The following is a 15,201-nucleotide window of genomic DNA, read 5'->3' as shown; positions in this document are numbered from 1 at the left end:
GAGTAATGAAAACAAAAATAAACAAATGGGACCTAATTAAACTTAAAAGCTTTTGCACAGCAAAGGAAACTATAAACAACAAAAAGACAACCCACAGAATGGGGGAAAATATTTGTGAACAATGCGACCAGCAAGGGATTAATCTCCAAAATATACAAACAGCTCATGCAGCTCAATATCAAAAAACAAACAACCCAATCAAACAATGGGCAGATCTAAATAGACATTTCTCCAAAGAAGACATACAGAAGGCCAAGAGGCACATGAAAAGATGCTCAACATCACTAATTATTAGAGAAATGCAAATCAAAACTACAATGAGGTATCACCTCACACCAGTCAGAATGGCTATCATCAAAAAGTCTACAAACAATAAATGCTGTAGAGGGTGTGGAGAAAAGAGAACCCTCCTACATTGTTGGTAGGACTGTAAATTGGCATAGCTACTATGGAGAACAGTATGGAGTTTCCTTAACAAAACTAAAAATAGAGCTACTGTATAATCCAGCAATCCCACTCCTGGGCACATATGTGGAGAAAGCCATAACTCAAAAAGATACATGCACCCCATGTTCATTGCAGTGCTATTTACAATAGCCAAGACATGGAAGCAACTTAAATGTTCATTGACAAAGGAATGGATAAAGAAGATGTGGTACATATATACAGTGGAATATTACTCAGCCATTAAAAAGAATAAAATAATGCCAGTTGTAGCAAAATGGATGGACCTAGAGATTATCATACTAAGTGATGTAAATCAGACAAAGACAAATATCATATGATATCACTTACATGTGGAATCTAAAAAATGATACAAATGAACTTATTTACAAAAAAGAAACAGACTCACAGACTTAAAAAACAAACTTATGGTTACCAAAGCAGAAAGATGGGGGGGGGGGGAGAGATAAATTAGGAGGTTGGAATTAACATATACATACTACTGTATATAAAATAGATAATCAATAAGGATCTACTGTATAGCACAGGGAACTCTACTCAATACTCTATAATAATCTATATGGGAAAAGAATCTGAAAAAGAATAGATATGTATATGTAAAATTGAATCACTCTGCTGTACACCTGAAACTAACACAACATTGTAAATCAACTATACTCCAATATGAAATGAAAATTAAATTTAAAAACTTTTTTTTAAATTTATAATGGGGGGGCTTCCCTGGTGGCGCAGTGGTTGAGGGTCCGCCTGCCGATGCAGGGGACACGGGTTCATGCCCCGGTCCGGGAGGATCCCACATGCCGCGGAGCGTCTGGGCCCGTGGGCCATGGCCGCTGAGCCTGCGCGTCCGGAGCCTGTGCTCCGCAACAGGAGGGGCCACAGCAGTGAGAGGCCTGCGTACCGCAAAAAAAAAAAATAAAATAAATAACAATGGAGAAAACATTTCTTTCAAACCTGAATTTGTAGACATATTCACATTTTTATTAGATCCCTATGCTCTTCTTTAAAACAGAGGGTACATACCTACATTCAAATGATTTCAGAAAGTTTCTCCAATTCTCTTTTAATAGGATTCATCTTCCAGAAAATTAATAAATATGGAACACAGAAGACTTAGGCAAACTAGACTTTATTGCTGTAAAAACCACTTTGGATTAAACCCAATCTAAATAACTCAGTATGAAACTAAACAGGAACAAGATAGAACAACAAAATTACAACAAATAAGAAACTCAGAAGGGTCAAAAATGCTAATATTTACCAGCATTATGAGCTCCTAATTATTAATTGTGTCACAACTTAGCCTTGTGACACCTCATTACTACTGTAGTCCTCTTACTGTCCAATGTTCCTGCCCCTTCAAATTCTCTTGTCCCAAACATTACAGCTGCTATGGGCATCACATAAAAATTTGCTGCAATCATTGGCACTTCAGCTTAGTAATTATTCTAACTTTTTTCTATCATCCTGGACTCTTTGAACTCCCTCACAAATTGGTTCTCTTAAATCTCCAGTCTTCCTTGCCTTTGGATCTGGGAATGCTCATCTGTTGATAACCCAACCTCAGACCATCCTGATTGTTATGGGTTAATTTTATTTCTCTGCTTCCCCTCCCCACCAAAGATATGTTGGAGTCCTATCCCCCAGTACCTCAGACTATGACCTTATTGGAGATAGAGTCTTAACAGAGGTAATCAAGTCAAAATGACTGGTGTTCAATATGACTGGTGTCCCTATAAAAAAGGGAGATCTGGATGCAGAGACAGAAACATACAGAAAGATGATGTGAAGAGACACAGGGAGAAGATGGCCATCTCTATGCCAAAGAGAAAGCCCTGGAACAGATCCTTCCTCACAGCCCTTGAAAGGAATCAATCATGATGACACCTTGAGTTCAGACCTCTAGCCTCTAGAACTGCAAGATGACAAATTTCTGTTGTTTAAGCCACCCAATTTGTGGTACTTTATTATGGCAGCCCTAGCAAACTGATACACTGATCCTCATCCGACATCACCTTGGAATGCTGCTTCTGATCATTGTTCTTTGGCTCCAGGCACAGAAACCAAATGCAGGATGTCCCACTGCATAAAACACAGCAGCAAAACAATATTCCTTATGCTCCCTATCAGGAGAAGTAAACATAGCCACACCTTGAGCTTCAAGAACATTTTTCTTTATGCCTATATATGAGTAATAATTATCAGTCTCTTTCAAAACACATAATTCACTGTTGTATTTACTAGCCAATGTTGTTAAAGATATTGTTCACCACATCACCCATATCCTTACATGGAATCCTGTGTGAGAAACTTGTTCTGAAATTCAGTGTTTCACAATTTGGCAATATCTATGAAAATTAGAAATGTAATGATAATCTATGACTAAGAAATTCCACAAGGCCCTGAAGGTGGATGCAAGCTTGGATTGTCTAAAGATCAGGAAAAAGGCCAGTCTTAATCTTTAGGTGCTTCAAGATGTGGATCTTTCTGAGACAGTTTGTTCTTCAACTTAGTGAATAATCAAGAGTAGAATAGAGTGAGAAATATCCCTAAAACATCAAATATTTTCTGTTTGACCCTCTTGGATCCTTGGAATTTGGGACATTTAGAATGAGGATTTCAGTTCATCATAGATCTTGCCCATACCATGTAGCTGTGACTGTTCACTTTGTGGCTCCTCAGACACAGATCCTCAGAGTAAGAATAATGATATTGATACGAATCAGGTTACAGGGCCACAATACCCATCAGGTGTGTCTTTTAAAGTAGCTCTATAGTGTAGCTAAGACAGCACTCAAACTGTACATAAAACAGTAATGATAGACTGCTTATAAAGTATTAATACGAAAGCTTAGAAAGCTTATATGCTCAGAAGAAACAAACACTTTGCACCTGCTCCTGTAATCCTTACATAAGGGAAGGAAGAGCTGTAATTTAGACTGTTTTGTGGTTTCTTTGTCTTCTCTCTGCCCCAAAGAAAACAAATACACACACAGCTGTTATAGCACTTGCTTTCTGCTCCAGAAGAGCATAAGTATGGAGTAGAAATCTTGACTGCTTGCAGACATTGCCTAATAACTAAAAAGTGACAAACACAGCAGGTCTCTCCTGGTTCCAGTAAGGAGGCAGTAATTCATTATAAAAGCAACTCTGCAGCTGCAGTGATGGCTGTTTTATGCTCATTTGTGCACCAGAGTCGGTCCACGCATAACTGTGTAAGTTTAAAGCTGAGGAAGTAACATCACTACTGTGGGCCTGGAGGTAGAAAGCACTATGATGATCCCAAATCAAAAGAGGAAAGTGACCAGTCCTACTGAGATAGAACCAGTTTCCCAAGCTTGGTCCCATCAAGGCCAAGAATGACTCCAGTTGAGAGGTAGTGACCCGAGATTAGGTCAGTGCAGTTTTTAAAAATATATATTTTATTTTTTACATTTCACAAACAAAAAATTTGTGAATTCCAGACCATGTACAATTTAAACCTTTTCAAAGGGCCATGAAGTTGCAATACAGTAAGGTGCTTGACTGAGGTTGGTGATGTCAGTGAATTTAACCCTTATTTTTGACTATTATTTCCTGTAGTAGTTATCGGTGGTATTGGTCAAAGATGTTATTTTTTAAAATCCCATTGATTATAGAGAGATGGAATGTCCTTCAAGTTTCCCTTTGGAAAGCTCTTACTTTTTCTTCCTACTATAAAGTAAATAATCTTGTGATAATTTTTAAGAAGAATCATTTGGCATAATATGAAGATATCAATCACAAGTGCTATGAAGCATTTCAGAAAAGCTCACTCATTCATTCATTCATCCAACCAGCTCTGATTAATTGCTGAGGTGACTTTGAAACTGACAGCTGAAGAAAGAGCAAAAGCTAATCTTAAGCAAAGTAGGTGTGATGACCATTAGAGACAAGGAAATGGCCTAGGTGAAGAGAGGGGTAGGAGGTAAAGTTAATCCATTTAATGAAGGGAAGTGTGCTAAACCTTGGGAGAATAGAGATAAGGACAAATCCCAGTGGGAGCTTACATTCCAGTAGAGGGAAATAGATATGTGAACTAATAAAAGTAATAGAACGTGATCAATTTTATGATGAGGTGAACGATGGTTCAGCAGGGTCCAAAGATAAGAGTGGTTAACTCTACCAGGCTTTCTATAATGCTTGAGCTGAGTCATGAAATATGGCGATATACTCCCCAGACTTTTCAGAGAATGACAAATGCTCTAGACAGAGAAAACTGAAAATGTGAAGGCAGAAGTTGAAATAGCTTGATACATTCAGGTTGCTGAAGCTTGCTCCATTTGGAATAAGGGTTCATTCATATACTCATTCGTTAAACAAGTTCCTTAGAATAGTGAACGAGATGTGTTCAGCCTACGCCTGCATGGAGACTACTTTATAGTGATGGAGGCAGATTTTTAAAGTACGATGGAAATAAATATATAATTACAAATTTTAAGTGTTTGTAAAGAAAAAAGTGAGAGCTAAGATAGATATAGAGAAAGAGACATGAGGAGGAATAGAAATATTCTTTAAAGTCTAGGAAGTGCTCTTGTGAGAGGTGACTTTTAAAATGACATTGAAGAATGAACAAAAGCTAATCTTAAGCAAAGTAAGTGTGATGACCATTAGAGACAAGTAAACGGCATAGGTCCTGATATGTGAAGAGAAGGGTGGGAGGTAAGGTTAATCTAGTTAATGGAAGGAAGTGCATGCCATCACTATGCTAAGGTGTTTAATCTCGCTCTTGTAGGCAATACAGAACCACTGGATAATGTTGAAAGAGACAAATACCATCATATTTGCATTTTAAGAAATCTACTTTCTTGGCAGGGTAGACAGGTATTGTCCATAAAGTAACCAGTTAGGAAATTGCTACAGTGGTCCAGTCAACGGAAGAAGGATTGCTGGAAGTGAAGTTAAGGAAGGAAAATAGAAGGTGCATATAAAACAAGCCCACATTTACACAAATAGTAGTGAAATTCAGGAAATTTAAGGCAAAGGGAAGATCAAAAACCCAGAGGAAAACTCAGTGGATGTTGCTTTTCATGAGACTTCTTTAGGGCCTCCTTTCTGACTCCAAGTATTCTTTCTCCTTGGTATCGAGTTTGCCTACTCAGCCTGCCTTGTTTACCAGAAGTCTATATAATTTTCTAAATATTTTGAAGTTATATTTTTAATTATGCCTAGATTATATATTTTAACAAATTTAAAATTTTAATTTTCTATTAGTTGTAGTTTATTTTTATACTTTTCAAAAGGTAGTTTCTAACTTTATTATCTTATTGTCATAAAAGACTTGTTTTATTTCTGCTTTTCTGTGGCATTCTTTTTGTCATAAACTACAGTAATAATCGGCACTTGATTGTGATAACCGCAATCAGTTCAACTCTTCTTTGTTTAATCAATCACAGAGGCCAATCTTTGACTGCCTAAGATTTATGTCTTCTGTTAACAGAATCCTGTACACTCGTTAACAAGTTAGTTCACTCCTGCCTGAGATACAGAGACAACTAAATTCAAAAAATATAATATCAGGCAACATTGTGTCTGCCTTCAGTGTCTGTAAGTTTCAGCAAGTATATTTTGGGTACTCGAAGTTTTATCACTAGCATCAAAGAGAATTAAGAATTGTAACCTGACTCTATTCATTCAACAATGTTCTACCGTTAAACTTTATTAGTCAAACTTCTTTCAGTATACTATATAGTTGAGTTTCTTCCCACTTGGGAAAAGGGAGAACAGTGTCAGCTGGGCATAGGGTGAAATGTACAGGGTATCAATGACTGAATGGATCACCAAGCACTACCTGAAATATGCTTCTCTAGGCCTGTGTATGTGTGCATGTATTTGTGTGCACTTCCAAATATATTCCAAAGTATTCAATGTTAGTAATACTATTTAAGTTGTACTGATTTTAAGGATGATAAAGCAACATTGTCCTACAGCCTCTAAAGATTCTTCTTTAATTCATAAATTGTATTATAGTTCCCCATCTGGTTTTCCTTCAGTCTGAATGGCTTATTGGAATAGACTCTACATTTTAGACATGTCCTTGGAAAACCTATGTTCTATCAGTGAAAATCCTGAGAAGTAATAATAGCAAGAAACTTGATTGTATCTCTTGCTTCAGTTTTCCAAAAGAAAGCCAATTATATCAATTTAATTATCTTTCTTGTTCTTTTACCCTAACATGTCTACAGTTGTGTGTTCCTTCTTGGTGTTTCCATTGTAGCTTATGCATCTAAAATAGGGATAATGAATTTTTAAATATTATGTAATAGTTTTATAATATGTTATAAAACTACAAATATATAATCTATTTTAAATGTCATAAGAAAATAAATACACATAATATATAATAAACATTAAAATATAAACCTTTTTCCCCCTATTTCCATTAACTTTCTATTTATTTGGAAATATCCATCTGCTGGAAATGGCAAATAGAAATGGAAAATAAAAGAGTAGTGGATATTCAACTACTGACTACCAAAATGGGATTTTTGAGTCATTTTTTTATGACAGTATTCTTAGAAGCCAAGCATTGTGGAAAGAAAAAATAAATCTCTAATTTTTTTCTACTCTTTTTAAAACATCAAGAAGCAGGACAGGCTGACCTGAATATCAAATTCCAATGGGTAGAGAGAATTCAGAAGACATATATCCTTTCCATACAGGAAAGTGAGCAAATTCTACTTCTTCTAGCCTAAAAGATTATGGGAAGAAAAGTTTAAAAGACATGGGAGGAGGTTCAGTTCCTCAGTCATTCTCCCCCACAAAGTACCCCCCCTCCATTTCCCACCAACTCCAAAGATTTTCCCCCTTCTTCCTATTTGCAACTCTTGAAAGAGATGATCTCACAGGGTGCTGTCTTGTACCAAAACAAAAACAAAAATAAAGAACAAACAAACCACACACACAAAAACAAAAAACAATGGAAAGGCTTGGTTTGCTTATAAGACTTGAGCTAGCCCTCTAAATACTCCATCAACTCCTTTAGTGTGTGAAAAAGATCCAGAAATTTGCATGCAAGGGGAGGGGAGGTAAGGGAAGCAGTTGAGCCATTGGGCTTATATGGTATTGCTGTGACAAGGGATGAGAGGACTTAACCAAAAGGATCCTAATCCTAGGAAGCTGAACATAGTGAGCTAAAACCGAGAGGGTTGTGCAATGCTAGAGTCAAACTGAAGCTTAATGAGCCAGGGTGGACCACTGCGGCCTAACCAGCTATGAGAAGCAAAAGCACACCTTCATCAATAATACCTGTGAAAGGGAGGCCAGGAATAAATTCCAACCAGAAGCTTTGTCATACAGGACCTAGAAATCAACACAGGGCCGTAGATCTTATTTGTGGATCTTAGACTCTCTCTTTCCAGCCTCTTTGAGACTTGAAACCCCTTCCTAACATTCTCAGATGCTAACCTAGAAGAAAGCCAGGGGAATGGAAAACAAGCTGAAAGATTGAGTATTAACATCCTCAAGGATAACGAATTATCTTTGAGAAGCTATTGAATCCCCAAGAGTCTGAAATACCATTACTTATTGAATTTAAGCTTTTCTTTTGGTCCTACTGGATGAAGGACTAGGGGAATAGATCAATTTTAGAAATTAAAGAAATTACTTTTTTCAGTTTGAAAAATATAGTGTTCAATCATTAACTCTGCCACACAAAACATTTTCTTAATATCTGTTTATCTCCCCTCTTAGATAGTGAGTGTATTGTGGGAAGACCTGTTTTGTTGTTTGGTCTTTTTAAATCTTCAGGGTTAGTTGGCACTCAGCACATGTTAAGTGAGTGAATTAGTGAATGAATGAGTATCTAGTGCAGAAAGGCCTTGGGGATTGTTTTACAAGTATCCATTTTCCTGGTTAGGATTTGAGGTAAACAGGCATGAAAAGTGCAATGAAGACAGACATCTTGTTGAGAAGTGAAGTTCTGGATGAAGAGATGAATCTTCAAATATAGAAAATCAAGCCTTACAAGGGTTACTGTGTTGAATTCTATTTGACCTTTAATCCCAAATGCCATTGAAAGCAACATAAGCAAAAAAAGAATGTTGGAATCTTCACTTCATGCGCTGTCTGACTCACTATTTATACTTTTTATTTGATCTTCAATAAGGCTCCCTTTACCTCATACATGAGTTATGGGTTCAAGGTTTTTATTAGTCTTCTTGCTGCAGCAGGGTGCAGTAGCTGAAATTCTTCTTCAACCTGTACAAGTACAGATTCATTTTTCAATTGAAGCTGTTATCTCCAGAAAGAACATATTTCACCAACACAATCCAAGGGCAGAGTCATAATAGCAAGTCTTCCCTATGGTCTAAGAATAGGAATCTGGCTCCTGGCAGCTGAAGAGCATGCTGGTGACAATATGCATCCTGATGTGACATGGCAAAGGAATCTTTCATTGCAAACAAAAACATGGCACCTTTCAAAAATGGGGTGGGTGTGAATGTAGAGAAAAAATAATCTAAGTATGACTATCCTTTGATTTATAGGATATCTAAGCATACATTTCATAATTCTTTCTTTTCCATTGTTCTGCCAAGAAAAATAGTAAGCCTGAATGCTACAATACAACTTCTCTCTTAACTCCATCCCCAGAAAAAAAAAGCAAAGACAGGGCCCTAAACATTCAGTGGTATCTTATTTGGGAATATGGACACTTTGGTGAGACAGGCAAAGGGACAGGCAAAGACTTTCTCTTCTTCCTCATGATATTTCTAGTTTTTCAGTTGCCACTGTGGTGTAGGGCGACTCAGGAGGGTAAATTGAAGGCTAAAGGTAGGGAAACAGAGGGAGTCTTGGAACTAACTTTATACTAAATCTTACATTTACAGTTTCAGACCATTGAACTGGCATTTCTTTATGTCACTGATGCACACCTGCACAACACACCATTTAGCAAGGCAGTTAAGAGCACATGCCTGACTGTCAGAGAGAACCAGATACTAATCATGTCTGGGTGACTCTCCTGGGAAAATTACTTAATTTTGGTTTCCTTATCTGTAAAAGGAGAGAGTAAAACCTACCTTCCAGGGTTATTGTAAAGATTAAATGAGATAATGGGTACAAAACACTTTGCACAGTGTTTGGCACATAGTAAATATTCATGAAATAGTAGCAATTATTACTATTATTACAGTTCTGAGGTTATGAAGTTGAGATCATCATGAACACCTGTAGAGCTAGGAGAAAATTGTCATGTCTTTACATACTTCAGACATCTGTTTTCAGTGCTATATACTTGGTGTATCATTTAATTGAACACGTAAAAGCATAGTTAAGATTTTGCTAAATATCAGAAGGCAATTTCTGAAAATATTTAATGCCTCTTAGACCAAGTGATATTTTAAGCATTTTTTTCTCATGCTGCTACTTATTCTTACAGAAATTCTCTGTGGAAGACAAATGGTAAATGAGTGGCAAGAAATGGGCCTCCAATCCCTTGCTTGAATTATAGTTTCTGTAAGAAACATAATATGATATGTCTTCAGCTTGTGACACGGAAATGGAGGGAACCAACTTTTTAAAAAATGTATGGAACAAACTAAATGTGCTCTTTGTGGCTGGCATTTTTCCATCAACATTATATTTGTGGACCCATCCATATTGTTGCATGAAGTATTTAATTCTATAAAAATTTATTTATCCATGATATTGTTTTTGAGTATTTGGGTTATTTGCTCTTTGAGTCTGTCATAAATAGTACTGTTATACTTTTTTAAAATATTTCTTTGGGTACATGTTCATATGTTGAACCATCCTTGCATTCTAGGAATAAATCCCACTTGGTCCTCATGTACAATCCTTTTGATATGCTGCTGAATTTGATTTGCTAGTATTTTATTGAGAATTGTTTATTCATGTTCATAAGATATATTTGTCTGTAGTTTTCTCTTCTCATAGTATCTTTGTCTGGCTTTTGGTATGTTGTGTTTTCACTTTCATTCATCTCTATTTTCTAATTTCCCTTGTGGTTTTGTCTTTGATCCACTGTTTGTGATTCAAAGAGTGTGTTGTTTAATTTCCACAAATTTGTGTATTTTCAAGTCTTACTTCTGCTGTTGATTTCATCCTGTAGTAGTGAGAGAATATAATTTAAATAATATTTGTCTTTTTAAATCGATTGAAACTAACCTGAAAAATGCCCCAGGTGCACTTGAGGAGAATGCATATGCTGTTATAGTTAAGTAGAGTGTTCTGTATGTCTGTCAGATCTTGTTGGTTTATTGTGGTAAGTCCTCTATTTCCTTTCTTATCTTCTCTCTGGTTGTTCTATTATTGAGAGTGGAGTACTGAAGTCTCCTCCTATTATTGTAGAGCTGTCTGTTTCTCCCTTCAATTCCATCAGTTTTTGCTTCATATATTTTGCACGTCTGTAATTAGGTATGCAAATGTTTATAATATTTACATATTCTTGGTGTACTGAAACTTTCATTAATATATAGTGTTCTTCTTTGTCTCTTTTAACTTATTTTGATTTAAAGCCTATTTTTTCTGATATTAGTACAGCTACCCTTGCTGTCTTTTGGTTACTATTTGCATGGAATGTCCTTTTCCTTCCTTTCACTTTCAACCTATTTGTGTCTTTGGAAAGTGAGTCTCTTATAGATGGCATATAGCTGGATCATGTAGTTTTATCCTTTCTGTCAATCTCTGTCTTTTTATTAGAGTGTTTAGTACATTTACATTTAAAGTAGTTGCTGATAAGGAGGGGTTTACTTCTGTCACTTTGCTATTTGTTTTCTGTATTCCTTACAGCTTTTTTGTTCCTCATTTCCTGCATTACTGTTTTCTTTTGTGTTTAGTTGATATTTTGTAGTGAGACATTTAAATTTCTTTCTCATTTCCTTTTGTATATATTCTATAGTTATTTTCTCTGTGGTGACCATGGGGATTGTATTTAACATCCTAAAGTTACAACACCTTAATTTGAATTTATACCAGCTTAAATTTGATAACATACAAAAACTCTGCTGTTTACAGCTCTGTCACTACCTGTTCCAGTTGCTGATGTCACGAAATTACATCTTTTGTATTGTGTGCTCCAAAACCTAAACTAATAATTCTTTCAAATGCATTCATCTCTTAAATTATGGATAAGGCAACATGTAGATTTACAAACCAAAGTTACAATAATACTAACTATTAGACAATAGTTAAAAATATATTAGTCTCTTAAATCATGTGGAATAGAGAGTGGAGTTACAAACCATTGTTATAATACTACCTTTTATAATCACCATGTATTTAACTTTATCAAGATCTTTATTTCTTCACATGGCTTCAATTTATTGTCTAATTTCCTTTCATTTCACTTTTCCTTTGAGCATTTCTCACAGGGAAGTTCCAGTGGTAAAGACATTTCTTAATTTTTATTTATCTGGGAATGTCTTAATGTATCCCTCACTATGAAGGACAGTTTTGCTGGATATAGGATTCTTGGTCGATAGTTCATTTTTCCTTAGAGTGCTTTGAATATATTGTCTTCTGGCCCCCAAAATTTCTTATGAGAAAATCTTCTGATCATCTTATTGAGTATCCCTTTTATGTAATGAATCTCTTCTTGTTGTTTTCAATATTCTCTGTTTATCTTTGGCTTTCAAAAGTTTGATTATAATGTGCCTCAGTGTGGATCTCTTTGAGTTTACCTTACTTGGAGTTTGTTGAATTTCTTGGATGTTTATATTCATGTCTTTCCTCAGATTTGGGAAGCTCTTTGCCATTATTTCTTCAAATATCCTCTCTGCCCATTTCTTTCTCTTCTCTTTCTGAAACTCTAACACTGAATAAATGGTCTGCTTGGTAGTGTCACTTAGGCTCTATTCAGTTTTCTTCAATCTTTTTCCTTTCTATTCCTCACATTTGGTAATTTCCATTGTCCTGTCTTCAAGTTTGCTGATTCTTTCTTCTGCCTGCTCAAATATGCCTTTGAATCCTTCTAGTGAATTTTTCATTTCAGTTATTATACTTTTCAGCTCCAGGATTTCTTTTTGGTTTCTTTTTATGTTTTCTATCTCTTTATTGGTATTTTCATTTTGTTTATACATCATTTTCTTGAGCATATTTAAGACAGTTATTTTAATTTCTTTACCCAGGTAATCTTCCATCAGGTATTTTAAAGGAACTCTTTCTGATTATTTATCTTTTACTTTGAATAGGCCGTACTTTCTTGTTTCTTTGTTTGCCTTATGACTTTTTGTTGAAAACTTGATGTTTGAATCTAATAAGGTGAAAACTCTGGAAATCAGATTCTCCCTTTTCCCTAGGGTTTGCTGGTTTTCATGATTGTATGTATGTATGTGTTTCCTTGTTTGTTTATTTATTTATTTGGGGCAATCTCTGTTCCAAGGATCAGCCTGAGGTGTAAACCTAAAATCTCCTCAGGTCTTTTCTGAGCCTTCACCTTTCCCATGCATGGTCACTTTCTAATTTTCCCTATATGTGCACTTGCTTTTGAATGTCTTAGGCTTTAGTGTTTGTCTCCCAAAAGGGAAAAAAGAAAAAATGAAGTGGGGAGAAAGGGCACTGGCCATTTAATTCCCTTAGAATCACTTTCACTTGAGGGGAGGAGCTTGAACAATGGGGGAAATGTTACAACAATTACCATCCTCCTTTTTGCACTTCTGAGATCAGAATCAGTGATCAGCAATTACAGCACTGATTCCTGATATTTGGAGAGTAGGGTCCTTTTTGCCTACCCTGGCTTCCACAAGTTGTGTGTTGTGTGTAGCTGCTCCAGCAATGTGTGCACAGCTGCGTGCCACAGGGCTGAGGCTAAGGTATGAGTAGTAGTTGCTACTGTGCTAAGAGCTAAAATTGACTGAAATCAACCTCAATTTACTGTCCAAACCTTCCCCTGAAACTTGCAAGCCTTCAATATACTCCAGAGTTTTAAATTAATTATATTAGACAGATTCTGCCAGCAAAATTGTTGTCAAGGTGGAGAGACAGTTTCTTGGTGCTTTCTACTCCCCCATTTCCCCAGAATTCTCTCTGCTTCTCATTATTTTTCTCCTCCATACTTAAGTCTGGATATTTTCTTCTGATCTATTTTTCAGCTATTTCTCTCTTAAGCTGTATCAAATATCCAGTTAAACTCGTCTACTGAATTTTTGAGTTCACCTGTTGCATTTTTTAGTTCTATAAATTCCACTTGATTCTTATAGTTTCAGTAGTGGAATATTATATTGTTTATTGTTAATTTTAAGTCCATGTCTGCTATGTCCAATACCCGGGACACCTATTTCTGTTGTGCATGTTTTCTCTTGGTCTTGTTTCTTAATATGTCTGGGTTTTTTTTTTTGTTTTTGCGGTATGCGGGCCTCTACTGTTGCGGAGCACAGGCTCTGGACACGCAGGCCCAGCAGCCATGGCTCACGGGCCCAGCCGCTCCGCGGCATGTGGGATCTTCCCGGACCGGGGCACAAACCTGTGTCCCCTGCATCGGCAGGCGGACTCTCATCCACGGTGCCACCAGGGAAGCCCTGTTTTTTTTTTAACTAAAATGCTGGGCATTTTATATGAAAATTATAGTGACTCTGGGTGTTATATTCCTCCAGAGAGGATTCAACCTATTTTAAAAGGCAAGAGAGAGGCAAATCAGCTCAATTTAATCTAGGACTGAAGTCAGTCTTTGGTAAGGTTCAGTCTTCATCTAAGTTTCTTGCATCTTAGGGATGTAGCTTTCTATGTTTCCTAACAGAGGGCCCGAAGTGTTCTTGTGGATTCTCCTCCTTGATATGTCATAAACTTCAATTTTGGTCTTCCTGGCCCTTTTGGGTTGCCAAAATTGCTGATCTGCTTTTTATTCACATTATGTTATACTGAGCCTTTTGCCTTGTGCAACTTAATTAGCAAACACCTTGAGGGAAAAATGGTATTACTGTTCTTATTTGTCTCAGCCTCACTTTTCTATGAAATCTCAGCTGCCCCAAACTCTAATTTGTCTTTCTCCATGGCCGTACAAATGCATAAAGCTCTGCTGAATTATCTGTTTCTTAGCAGGTACATTTTTTTCCTTTTCTTTTCTTTTCTTTTCTTTTTTAAGTCTCTTGGTCCAGTCCAAAATGTGGCAGAAAGTGGCAGACTACCCAACAATTAAGGAGGAATAGAGAAAGTTTGATTTACTTCCAAAAGCATTCTTCTCTGGAACACGATTTTCAAGTCCTGACTGCCTTGGAAGCTCTTTGATATTTGGGGTGAGGAGGATATAAATATTTCAGATTTTCTAGTTGCTCTTAGAGGGAGCATTGCTGTTCTGCTACAAGCTACTATATAATAAACAAAAGTGGAAATTTTGAACTTTTATTGAGTATTTACTATTTGCCAAGCACTCTATTAGATCCTTACTATGTTATGCTACTTTTTTTTTTCAGCAGTACCTTAGATGCTGAGACTCAGATATTGAGACTCAAAGGGACTGCATAACTTGCTCAAAGTTTTTAAGAGGCAGAATCAAGAAATATACTTCCAAGGTTTTTAAAGCTTCTACTCTTTCCATCATACTAAACTCAACATGGAATATAATAGACTGGTAATGGTTACAGGTTAATGGTAGACCCCTGCTTTATGCCATTTGGTCCAAAATAACATAAAATTGGATATCTGAAATCCTGTATCATAATTTTCAGAAGGAAAGCAAGAAACCCAACAGTAATGAAAATTAGAGAGATCACTAAATCTTACCCTTCAAATTTTGAAGGAAATAATTCAAACTTCTGGCTT

The sequence above is a fragment of the Orcinus orca genome, chromosome 1 (assembly GCF_937001465.1).
Source record: "Orcinus orca chromosome 1, mOrcOrc1.1, whole genome shotgun sequence".
NCBI lineage: Eukaryota > Metazoa > Chordata > Mammalia > Artiodactyla > Delphinidae > Orcinus > Orcinus orca.
The sequence above is the reverse complement of the archived record's forward strand: the minus strand, read 5'-3'. Positions refer to the sequence as shown.